The following is a 13312-nucleotide window of genomic DNA, read 5'->3' on the forward strand; positions in this document are numbered from 1 at the left end:
TTTACCTGCTGTGGACGCCACAGGAAATCACGTGGCTGCCATCTTACTAAATGGTCTCCTCCCTCTCTGAGCTGCCTCCAGAACGTGTCAAGCTCTCTCAGGCCCTGGTCCTACTATTCTGTTTTGTTTTGCGCTGGTTGAACTCTGCTGGAGAGAAACCAGACAACAAGGTGACTTTCTCTATTTCACATTATGAGTTCTGGGCTCAGCTGGACTTTGATTTTTTTTTTTTTAAATAATATAATTTTTCTCGTCATTTTTCTTCTTCCATAGCCACTTCTGTCCAATCAGATACCCAGCATTTCTACTCTCAGCCATGACCTCTGCTTCTTAGTTCATTAAGAAAACAAGTGATCAGATAAGCACTCCCCCAACTTCCTGCCCTCCTCTCACCTCATGCTGCCTTGCGTAAGGGCAACTGTCTGCATACATCTCTACCCACAGAGGCTATGAGGCAATCACTGGAGATGGTCTGTGTGGAACTGTCCGAACAAATTCTACAAGTTTTCCTATCAAGGTTACATGAGAACTGCTTTTCGCTCCCTGTGGCGTAGAGAATCTCTGGCTGAGGGGGATATGTTTGTGTTTTCATAAAAGACAGTATTTTAGAAGTGATATGACACTTGGAGGGGGTCAAATCATCCCCAAAATTAAATCCCCTCCCAAGATGATAGAACTCATCAATGGCACAGTCAGGGCTGGAATCTCAATTGTGTCCTCAGTGGCCTGTCCTTATGTGAAATAAAAATACTTTAGATCAAAGGTGTCCAATCTTTTGGCTTCCCTGGGCCACACATAAAATACACTATCACTAATGATAGCTGATGAGCTTAAAAAAATCGCAAAAAATCTCAAATGTTTTAAGAAAGTTATGAATTTGTGTTGGTCTGCATTCACAGCTGTCCTAGGCCAAGGACTGGACAAGCTTGCTTTAAAGAGGCCCCACTCTGGGGGCTGGAGGTAAAGAGGGCGTCAAACTTATTTGTAATTAAAAAAATATATAGATCAAGTGTGGTGGCTCACACCTGTAATCCCAGCACTTTGAGAGGCCAAGACGGGCAGATCACGAGGTCAGGAGATCGAGACCATCCTGGCTCACAAGGTGAAACTCTATCTCTACTAAAAATATAAAAAATTAGCCAAGAGCGGTGACACGCACTTGTAGGGAGAATTGCTTGAACCTGGGAGGTGGAGGTTGCAGTGAGTCGAGATCTTGCCACCTCACTCCAGCCTGGGGGACAAAGCGAGACTCTGTCTCAAAAAAGAAAGGATGCATAATCAGAGAATAAGCCTTCTTCCTGTCTGGTCCTGGTCCCATTTCCATCTCTGGAGGCAGCCACTTTTACCAGTTTTTGTGTGTTCAGATTGTGTATTCTTTTAAAGATAGTCTTTGGTTAAACGTTTGTTTTTAATTGTGACATTTCAAATATAAAGAAAATAAAAGAATGAAACTTACCTGCTGGATACCGAGACCTAATAAATCTAAACATGTTATCATTTTTGCCTCAGGTATTTTGTTTTTGCTTTTTAAGGAAATTGAAACATTTCCGATACCTGGTTTGTCCTCTCCGCTAGCCTCATCTCCCTCTTCCTCTTCTTCTCAGAGGTACCTTTACAGTCCATATCTTTACTTTTGTGTTACACGCTTATATATTCACAAACCAACATATAATAATGCTTGCGTGATTTAAAACCTTAAATAGTAGATCTCGTGTGTGTGCATGTGTGTGTACTACCACCTACTTAATCACTCTGGAAAATGTTCCCAAATGTTGGTACAAGTAGCTAGAGTTCATTTATTTTAACTACAGTATTTTATTTCATTGATTAAATGTAGCATAACTTACTTAAATATTCTCCTCTTGAAATAGCATAATGAACAGAATGACTGTCCTCACCTGGGTGGGTTTCTCAAGGGTAGAGTATGCTAACTGGCCTTGCTGGATCATAGTGCATACACGTTTTCAACCAACTAAATATTACCAGTGGTTCTCCCAAGTATTTGAACCAACTTTCTTCTCTGGCAGCATGATAGAGGAATTCCTGTTTATTCACAGTCTTGCCAATACTTCATATTACTAAACTCTTATTCTAGACTTATCTGATGAATGTGAAATGATAATTGTGTTTTAATAGAGATATGCTATGTGGTTTGTGGATATTCACTAGTTGATGTTTACTAGTTCAAGGTGAATGTTGTTTCCAGGTTTTGGCTAGTATAAATAAAGTCACTAGAGGTCAGGTATGGTAGCTCACAGTTATAATCCCAGCACTTTGGGAGGCTGAGGTGGGAGGATCACTTGAGCTCAGGAGTTTGAGACCAGCCTGGGTAACATAGCAAGACCTCATCTCTACAAAAACAATGACAATAAAAAAAAATTAGCTGAGTATGGCAGTACACATCTGTAGTTCTCTCTACTTAGGAGGCTGAGGCGGGTGGATTGCTTGAGGTCAGGAGTTTGACGCTGCAATGAGCTATGAGCCTGTCACTGTAATCCTGCCTATGTGACAGAGTGAGACCCTGTGTCTAAAAATAAAAATAGCTGATATAGTGGCTCATGCCTGTAATCCCAGTGAGCCAGAGGCCAAGGTGGGAGGTTCACTTGAGCCCAGGCAACAGCCTGAGCAACATGATGAAACCTCGTCTCTACAAAAATTGCAAAAATTAGCCAGGTGTGGTAGCGCACACCTGTAGTCCCACCTACTTGGGAGGCTGAGGTGGGAGGAATCACTTGAGCCCGAGAGGTTGAGGCTGTAGTGAGCCATGATTGTACTCAGTGAGAGTGATGGCACTCCAGCCTGGGTAGCAGAGTGAGACATTGTCTCAAAATAAATAAAAATAAAAAATAAAACCATTATTAACATTTATGTACATGTTCTTGTCTGAACATAATGTTTCATTCAGCCATAGATACCCAGGAGTAGTATTGCTGGATCTTATGGAAATATATGTTTAACTTGATAAGAAATGACCGAATGGTTTTCCAAAGTAGTTGTACCATTTTGCATACCCACTCAAGAGTATGAGGGTTCCAGTAACTTGTCTTTTTTTGTTCTAACCATTTTAATAGGTATGTCATACACCATGTTTTTGTTTTTGTTTTTGTTTTTGTTTTGAGACAGAGTTTCGCTCTTGTTGCCCAGGCTAGAGTGCAATGGCACAATCTTGGCTCACCGCAACCTCTGCCTCCTGGGTTCAGGTGATTCTTCTGCCTCAGCCTCCTGAGTAGCTGGGATTACAGGAATGTGCTATTTTTTTTTTTTTTTTTTGTATTTTTAGTAGAGATGGGGTTTCTCCATGTTGGTCAGGCTGGTCTTGAACTCCTGATCTCAGGTGATCTGCCGGCCTTGGCCTCCCAAAGTGCTCAAAGTGTGAGCCATCACGCCTGGCCCTTTCATACAGCTTTTTAATCCAAAGAATGAAATTTAAAAATCAGATTATATTTTAAAGTTATTTAAAGTAATTGAATTTTGCCCTTCTTGCTCTTGGATGATCTTTTTTTCTTTCTCTTTAATTCAGAATCAGAGCATTGTGTTAGGGTAACCAAATAGTGAAGAGATGGTATAGTACAGCATAACATTTGCAACCACTCGGCCAGGCATGGTGGCTCACACTTATAATCCCAGCAATATGGGAGGCTAACGCAGGTGGATTTCTTGAGCCCAGGAGTTTGAGACCAGCCTTGGCATCATGGTGAAACCTTGTCTCTACCAAAAATACCAAAATTAGCCAGTCTCATAACCCAGTTTCCAAAAAAAAAAAAAAAAGTAAATATTTGCAGCTACTGCTAGAAAATTAGATAAATGTATTTTCTTGCTGAGAAATACATGGAATTTTTCATTTACTAGTTGGACTATTTTATTTCTGGAAAATGTGTATTAAAACTTTATAGTGAAGAATGTTAAACCTCCATTTTAATGTTAAATGAACATTCTTCATTTATAGTGAAGAATGTTAAACCTCCATTTTAATGTTAAACCTCCATTTTAATCCACCTACTGGTGTGATTTCTCCCTCTCCCCTCCAGGCTTTGAATAAGAGTTAGTTTGAGGATACTCGTTCCACTACTAAAAACAAAAGTGCAGAAACTACGGGAGTAGGGCAGCAATCTTATTTTACAGAGGCATTTTCGGCTCACTGGTTAATGACTTTCCTACACATACAGCACCATGCATGGTGTCCAGTGAGGGGTACAGATGCCAGTGCAGTGATGCTTCACCACTAACCCTTCTACTGCAGCCTGCTAACTAGGATACATTGTAATGTGAGTCTTGAGCTGGAATCGTGCAGGCAGTCTTCACAGTGGATTTGCTTTGAGAGTTGGATGAAGTGTTTTTGCTTCATTGCTGGAATTGTGGTATGTGCTTGTCAGCATACATTCTGAATCATGCCTTGAGATTATGGTTGAGTGGCCAGGCTTTAAGTGTCTGCCAGAGAAGCCCATAATAAGTTTTCGATAGTCAAGGTGAACAATGAATTTATTCATTTCACCCGGATGCTTAGCTTTTACCATGAACCTGCTATTTGGTTCGTCTGAAGAAAAATAACTTCAACCCTCTATTCCCCCACCATACTCCCCAGGTTAAGAATATGTACTGATCTTGTATTTCTTTTGAAAAATTTGGAAACTAGGGTTGTTCCAAATGTGATGTCTTACTAGTGCACTTTGCAGATTTTGTGTTGTTTTTTTTTTTAATGTCCGAATTCTTATTCTTAGAATGGACATAGTATACAATTTTTTTTTTTCTTGAATGTCAGGTTTCTTTTTTTTTTTGTTTGAGATGGAGTCTCACTCTGTTGCTCAGGCTGGAGTGCAATGGCCTGATATTGGCTCACTGCAACCTCTGCCTCCCAGGTTCAAGAGATTCTCCTGCCTCAGCCTCCCTAGTAGCTGAGATTACAGGCACACGCCACCATGCCCAGCTAATTTTTGTATTTTTCAGTAGAGATGGGGTTTCACCCTGCTGGAGGCTGGTCTGGAACTCCTGACGTCAAGTGATCCGTCCGCTATGGCCTTCCAAAGTTCTGGGATTACAGGCCTGAGCCACCGCACCCGGCCTGAATGTCAGGTTTCTTTCTTTTTTTTTTTTTATTGAGACAGAGTCTCTTTCTGCCACCCAGGCTGGAGTGCAGTGGCACGATCTCAGCTGGCTGCAACCTCTGCCTCCTGGGTTCCAGCGATTATCGTGCCTTAGTCTCCCAAGTAGCTGAGATTACAGGTGTACATCACCACGCTTGGCTAATGTTTGTATTTTTAGTGGAGAGGTGGTTTCACTGTGTTGCCCATGCTGGTCTTGAACTTCTGGCTTCAAGTGGTCTACCCGTCTCAGCCTCCCCAAGTGCTGGGATTAAGGGCATGAGCCACTGTGCGCAGCCTGAATGTCAGGTTTCTTTTTTTTTTTTGAGATAGTGTCTCGCTCTGTTGCCTAGGCTGGAGTGCAATGGCATGATCTCGGCTCACTGCAACTTCTGCCTTCTGGTTTCAAGGGATTCTCCTGCCTCAGCCTCCCGAGTAGCTGCGACTACAGGCGCCCACCACCATGCTTGGCTAATTTTTGTATTTTTAGTAGAAACGGGGTTTCACCATGTTGGCCAGGCTGGTCTTGAACTCCTGACCTCAGGTGATCTGCCCGCCTTGGCCTCCCGAAGTGCTGGGATTACAGGCGTGAGCCACTGCACCAGGCCTGTTGGGTTTTTTTTTGGTGGGGGGTTATAGTTTTAGCTGCTGTAACATGCTGGGATGATACAATCAAAGTGTTTTCCTCACATAATCTATCCCCTGCTTTAAAATTTCTAGAGTATTGATTTTTATTTTTAAAATTAACTTTTAGAGATAGTGTCTTGCTCTGTCATCCAGGCTTGAGTGCAGTGTCGTGATCATAGTTCACTGAACGTTGAAATCCTAGGTTCAAGCCATCCTCCTGCCTCACCCTACTGAGTAGCTGGGATAACAGGCACACCTCACCATGCCCAGGTAATTAAACAAAAAAAAAAAATTTTTTTTTTTTTTTTTTTTTTGCACAGATGGGGGTCTTGCTATATTGTCCAGGATGGTTTCAAACTCCTATCCTCAAGTGATCCTCCTGACTCAAGCCCCCCAAAACACTGGGAATATAGGCATAAGCCACCATGCTTGGCTTCTTAGAGTGTTGATTCTTTTACATAGTCCAAGGTGGTTCCTGCAGCCAGTAAGAAGAGGGAAGGGAGAGGAGAGGTCATGCTTACTTTCACCCATATCCGTTGGCTAAGGTTGGCTGCATCTAGCTGCAAGGGAGGCTGGGAAATGTTGCCTTAATTAATTCAGTTGGTTGTGTGCCCCAACTTAAAACCAAGGATTTTATTAGTTGAATTACTAATCCAATGGCAGAGAAGGGCCCATGGAGACACTTGGTTGCCTCTGATACCTCTTAATGAAATATAAAGTTGCTACAATAATAAGAACAGTCAGCAATTGGAAACAAATTGAATATGAAATGAAAATGTGTTTTCATTTTGTCTACTTTTCTGTATGTTTGAAATTTTCCAAAAGAGGTTTTAAAAAATACTACATTTAGATTTCCTACTTCTACCAAGTGCCAGTTAGATTTTATAACACTAGAGGGTGCTGTTAATGCATTTGCTTTTAGCATTTCTAGCATCTGCCCCCTTGTCTTATTACAGAATCAAAGTGGGTTTTGTCCAGCTGATAATCTTGAATCTCTTTTGTTGTTTTACTCAGTTTTACAACAGCAGGGGCATGGAAATGTCAATATCTAACATTATCTGGAAAGACAAAAATGATGATTACCAAATGTGGAATTAAAAGAAAAACGTTTTAGATTTTATTCATAAAAGGAAAACAAATCAGAGATTATGTTAATCAGATTAGATATTTTCAAATGCAAAATTATTTCTGAAGACTCAGAAGTTTTTTTCTTGTATTTGTCCATGTTTAGCATTTTAGTTGTTTTGCCCTATTTTCTGTTCTGAGTTTACTAACCATACATACATACTAAGAATTGAACTATTGCTAATTTTTCCTCCTAATATAAGGAGAGGGGCATTACTAAAATTTTAAGAATGTAGATAAACACAACAAGAAATACCTGTAACCCCTATATTCTAGAGATTACCACCATAAACTGCTTGGTGCATAGCCTTTTTTTTTTTTTTTTTTTTTAAAGCACAATTGCACATGTATATATACAGTACTTTTTTTAAGAAAATTATTTTTGAGACAGAGTCTCACATTGTTACCCAGGCTGGAGTGCAGTGGCACCATCTCCGCTCACTACAGCCTTGACATCCAATTGGAGCTCAAGCAATCTTCCCACCTCAACCCTTCAAGAAGCTGGGACTAAAGGCACACCCCACCATAACCGGTTAATTTTTTTGTATTTTTTGTAGAGACGGGGCTTTAGTATGTTTCTCAGGCTGGTCTCGAGCCCCTGAACTCAAGTGTTACTCCTACCTTGGCCTCCCAAGGATTACAGGCATGAGCCATCGCACACAACCTATACAGTACTTTAAAGAGAGGGGAATCAGGAGTTGGTGCTCATGTATGGGAATTTTTTGTATATTCATTTTATAACTTACTATCTTTCTGAAGTATCTTATTCTAGGGTGGGTGTGTGTGTGTGTGTGTGTGTGTGTGTTTACTCATTTTCTGGGTAGACAGACACATTACCTATAAATAATTCTTTTGCTTTCCCTTCTCCATTATTTGAATGTTCAAAAATTTTTTTCTTCATTTTAGAAATAGGGTCTTAGTCTGTTGCCCAGGCTGGATTGCAGAGATGCAGTCATTGTTCACTGCAGCCTCAAACTCCTGCAGTCAAGCCAGTCCTCCTACCTCAGCCTTCTTAGTAGCTGGGACCACAGGCGTGCACCACCATGTCCAGCTAATTAAAAAAAAAATTTTTTTTTTAATAGAGACTAGGTCTTGTTATGTTGCCCTGGCTGGTCTTGAACTGGCCTGAAGTGATCCTTCTGGCCTCCCAAAACAATGAGATTACAGACCCGAGCCACTGTGCCCAAACAAAATCTTTTTCTTTTTTCTTTTTTTTTTTTGAGACAGAATATCCCTCTGTCGCCCAGGTTGGAGTGCATTCTTCTGCCTCAGCCTTCCGAGTAGCTGGGACTACAGGCACGCACCACCACACCCACCTAACTTTTGTATTTTTGGTGGAGACAGGGTTTCACCATATTGGCCAGGCTGGTCTCGAACTCCTGACCTTGTGATCCGCCCTTCTCGGCCTCCCAAAGTGCTGGGATTACAGGCGTGAGCCACCGTGCCCAGCCCAAAATCTTTTTCTTATCGTCCTGGTTAGAACTTCTAGAACAGTCTTCTATAATGCCACCCACCAGACTCCTATTTTTGTCTTTAAAGGGGCACCCTTCAGGGTGTTGTTTGAGTTATGTATCTCATTGCCTTTGGTATGAGATTGGGGTTCTTTTCGAGGACTTTTTTCTTCTATGTCTAATGTGCTAAGAGTTTTATTCAAAAATTGACATTGAGTTTTATGCCTTTTTGGTTTATTTCTGTTTTTTTCTTTTTTAAGACGGAGGATTGCTCTGTCACCCAGGCTGGAGTGCAGTGGCGCAATCTTGGCTCAACTGCAACCTCCACCTTCTAGGTTCAAGCAATTCTCCTACCTCAGCCTCCTGAGTAGTTGGGAATTACAGGCGTGCGCCACCAGGCCCAGCTAACTTTTTTTTGTATTTTTAGTAGAGACGGGGTTTCACCATGTTGGCCAGGCTGGTGTCAAACTCCTGACCTCAGGTGATCCACCCACCTCAGCCTCCCAAAGTGCTGGGATTATAGGCGTGAGCCACTGCACCTGGCCTGCCTTTTTGGTTTCTTTTGACCTTACAGTTCTTCTTCCTATCTGTTGATGTGAGTTATAAAAATACTAACTTTTCTCTTTTCCTTGTGCTTTGTCAACTTTTGGATCAGGGTTATACTGGATTTTGATAAGCTTCTCATCTTTTTCCAGTGCTTTGCAGCTCTCCGAGTAGCATGCAGTGTGACTATGCCTTGATATTGTGGATATTGATGCCGTGGAAATATTTGCCTGCAAAACCACCTAGGCCTGGTGCCTGTTTAAGGGGAAGGTCTTTGCTCTCTTCGGCCTCTGGAGGCTTAAGAACACTTTTGGATGTGTTTATCAAATTTATCAGTTTTGTTGCTTATTTTCTAGCTAATTTCCCTTTCTTCTCTTTAATTTCTTTTTTCCTTCTTAGTACATTTTGTTGCTTATTTTTTCTTCTTTAATGTAGAGATATTTTTATAGTTTTCAATGTCTCCTTTGACTCAATGGTTATTTAGGAAAAAGATTTAAAGTGGAAGTTGTTAGAAACTTTCTTGATTATTTTTATTTCTTTCTGGCATTGTGATCAGGCAATGAGAAATAGGAATAGGAACGTTCCTTTTTTTTTTTTTTTGGAGACCGAGTCTAACTCTGTCGCCTAGGCAGGAGTGCAGTGGCATCATCTCAACTCACTACAACCTCCGCCTCCCAGGTTCAAGTAAGTCTCCTGCCTCAGCTTCCCGAGTATCTGGGATTACAGGTGCCCGCCACCACGCCTGACTAATTGTTTGTATTTTTAGTAGAGATGGGGTTTCACCGTGTTGGCCAGGCTAGTCTCAAACTCCTGACCTCAGGTGATCCACCTGCCTTGGCCTCCTAAAGTGCTGGGATTACAGGCATGAGCCATTGCGCCCAGCTGAAATGTTCCTTTTTTTTGTGGGGTTTGAAATTTTGCTTGTGGCATGATAGATGGTCACTTTTCGTAAATGCTCTTTAGCCATTGAAAAGGAAGCTATTTCCTGTGGGGTGCAAAGTTTGATATCTATTATATTAGCCTTATTCATTTTATTGGTCAGATTCTGTAATCAATACAAAATAAAATTAATATGGACATGGGGCCTATGCTTGTATATCCTCCCTACCCCTATCTTCTTGGAGAGAGATATGTTTATGAAGTGTTGGTCATTTCTTCTCTATTTCTAGCCATTATGGGCTTTATTTCAGTGAAAGAATGTTCAGAATGTAAAGACTGACATCACATTCTTCTTGTGAATTTTATCCTTTAGCAGTGTAAAATGACCTCCTTTTTCCTGCTTAATACTTTTTGGCATGAATTCCACTGTGTCTGATATTTAAAAAATAATAAGGCAGCATTAGTGTTACTTTTTTTCACTTTAAGGTCTAACTTGGCATTTATTTTATTTTTATTTATTATTTTTTTGAGACAGAGTCTCTGTCTGTCGCCCAGGCTGGAGTGCAGTGGCATAATCTCAGCTCACTGCAACCTCCACCCCTTGGGTTTAAGCGAGTCTCCTGTCTCAGCCTCCCAAGTAGCTAAGACTACAGGTGTGCGCCACCACACCCAGCTAATTTTTGTATTTTTAGTAGAGATGGGGTTTCTTCATGTTGGCCGGGCTAGTCTTGAACTCCTGACCCCAAGTGATCTGCCCACCTCAGCCTCCCAAAGTACTAGGATTACAGGCATGAGCCACTGCATCCGGCTGGCATTTATTTTTTGATGGAATCTGAGTATTTTTAATTAAATGGGTTTAACTCATTTATAGGTCTAGCTGTGTTTTAGTCTGTGTTCTGTTTCAAATTCTAATACTGGTTTTAAGTGAAAAACAAAAAAAACCTCATTTCTCTAATTGTCATAGTTAAGGCCTATCTATGGTTCTTTCTCTTTGGGAGAAGGGCTTTAGCATCTTCTTACTGTCTGTTTTCAGTCTTTATTAATATAATCTTTTCTGTCTGCTTTATTTAAATTATATTTCTTTTTTTATTTAATTTAATTTTATTGTTATTATTTTTGAGATGGAGTCTCTGTTGCCAGGCTGGAGTGCAGTGGCACTATCTCGGCTCACTGCAACCTCCACTTCCTGGGTTCAAGTGATTCTCCTGCCTCAGCCTCCCGAGTTGCTGAGATTCCAGGCGTGTACCACCACTCCCAGCTAATTTTTGTATTTTTAGTAGAGATGGGGTTTCACCATGTTGGCTAGGGTGGTCTTGATCTCTTGACCTTGTGATTCGCCCGCCTTGGCCTCCCAAAGTGCTGGGATTACAGGCATGAGCCTCCACACCTGACTTTTTTTTTTTTTTGAGTCTCGTTCTGTCACCCAGGTTAGAGTGCAGGGGTGCAATCTCGGCTCACTGCAACCTTTGCCTCCCAGGTTCAAGTGATTGTCCTGCCTCAGCCTCCTGAGTAGCTGGGATTACAGGTACATGCCACCACTCCCAGCTAATTTTTGTATTTTTAGTAGAGATTGGGTTTTGCCATGTTAATCAGGCTGGTCTCGATCTCCTGACCTTGTGATCCGCCCGCCTTGGCCTCCCAAAGTGCTGGGATTACAGGCTTGAACCACTGCACCCGGCCTATTTAATTACACTTCTTATATAGCATATATTTAGAGAGCAATTTGGCTTATGCATTAAGTTTTATAACCAGATTTACACTCATTATTTAGCTTTGTCCCTACCTTGATGGTTTTAGCGTCCGTGCTTAGCAGCCTTGTATACTAGTTAGTGGCCTCTGTGAATTTCACTTCTATATTCCAACCTGGTTGGATACAGCTTCAGGCTTTCTTTCCCTCCTTTTCCTTTGAGCTCATGCACATCTAAAACTGTCTTGTTTGGCTTTCACACATGAAGGGCACCTTATCTGGGTGTAAAATTCCTTGGTAAGACCTTTCCCTCAGTTTGTGTTTGTGTTACTGTCTTCTGACATTTAATACTGCTATGGACAACCCAGGAGCTAAGCTTAATTCAAGCTAACATTTAAGCAAACCAAACATTTTCTCCTTCTCCCTGGATGTGTCTACGATTCTTTCATCCTGTGGTTAAATTATTTTGCTAGGATGTGTCCAAGTATATGATTATTGCATGAACCTAGAATGCCCTTGTAGTCCCTTTGCTCAGATTTTTCTTAATCTCAGAGTAATTTTTTAGTCTGTATTTTTTATATTAGGTTCTTTAAGTATGCTCCATTTGTTCTTTTTTTTTTTTTTGAATCAGAGTTCTGCTCTGTCACCCAGGCTGGAGTGCGGTGGCGCAATCTTTGCTCACTGCAACCTCTGCCTCCCAGGTTCAAGTGATTTTCCTGCCCTCAGCCTCTCAAGTAGCTGGGATTACAGGCACGTGCCATCACACCCAGCTAATTTTTGTATTTTTAGTAGAGATGGGGTTTCACTGTGTTGGTCAGGTTGGTCTCAAACTCCTGACCTTAGGTGATCACGCCTGCCTCAGCCTCCCAAAGTGCTGGGATTACAGGTGTGAGCCACCATACCCAACCTCATTTGTTTTTTTTTTTAAAGTTTTATTGAGGTATATTACACACCATGATAGTCATCATCTTAAAATATACAATTCAGTGGTTTTTAGTATACAGTTATTCACAAAGCTGTACAGCCATCACCACAATACAATTTTAGCACTTTTTTTCATCCTGCAAAAAATCCTAAAACCCATGAATAGTCACTCCCATTCCCACCCTAGCCCCAGGCAACCATTGATGAACTTTCTGTCTCTGTGGATTTGCTTACTCTGGACATTTTGTGTAAATGGAATCGTACAGCACAACTGGCTTCATTACCCCTTTTGTTTCTAAGTCTGCTTGAAAGACACTGATGAGTCACAGTTTGGCCTTGCTCTTTGCTTTTTCCTGCCCAGCTCTGTCTCGGAATAGCCTTAGCCTTTCTGTACTTTTCCTTGTCTCTCAGAGTTTCTCAGGTCTGTCACCCACCTCCCGTTTCAGTCTTTTGTGACGCCATTTCTCTCGCTTGCTTTTGAGTTAATGCTGACTCTTCATTTCCCTACAGTTCTTCCCTACCTCAGCTTCTTGTTCTTGATTCATTTTCTCCATATAATTGTCGATCTTGTTTCCTTTTTAAAAAAAATACTAACTTAAAAAATGTTTTTCCTCCTTTAATCCAACTGTGGGTTTTTTTGTGTGTGTTTTTGTTTTAGTTTCCTTTTGGCTCCTGCAACAAATCTTCTCTGATGTTAGTCTTCACAGCATGTCCTGAATACAGTTCTCGGCTCCTCTAGACGTGTTGAGCTGATGGGCTGGATGTGTCATGTGCCGACCTTGTTCTGGGCATTTGTGGTGGTGGGTCTCCTGCCCTAAGCAGTTGAAGCGCCTTGCTCCCAACCTTCTCCCCAGTTTCTACTAAGGCATCACTTCTGGTTAGGTGGTGTTATCCTCTTACCCCACGCTGAGCTCCTCAAAGTTTCCGTGAATGAGGAATACTTACAGCTGCTTTTCTCCAGGAATTGTCCTGGTTCTTTTTCTGTCTTTATCTCAGGC

At 41.4% G+C, this 13312-nt stretch overlaps 1 protein-coding gene across 8 annotated transcripts in view; it reads left to right on the top strand.

Annotated features, from left to right (window-relative positions):
- The window catches only part of SLC23A2 (solute carrier family 23 member 2), a 150048-nt gene that overhangs the window by 38942 nt on the left and 97794 nt on the right, over nt 1-13312 (top strand). For 2 of the 8 annotated variants that reach the window (XM_045362547.3, XM_074004823.1), the window contains exon 3: nt 5908-5975. The exons of the other annotated variants lie outside the window; for them this stretch is intronic. The gene's annotated coding sequence lies outside the window, so the exon portion shown is untranslated. The remainder of the gene's footprint in view (nt 1-5907; nt 5976-13312) is intronic. 8 annotated transcript variants of the gene reach the window in all.

Source organism: Macaca fascicularis, chromosome 10 (genome assembly GCF_037993035.2).
Source record: "Macaca fascicularis isolate 582-1 chromosome 10, T2T-MFA8v1.1".
Lineage (NCBI taxonomy): Eukaryota > Metazoa > Chordata > Mammalia > Primates > Cercopithecidae > Macaca > Macaca fascicularis.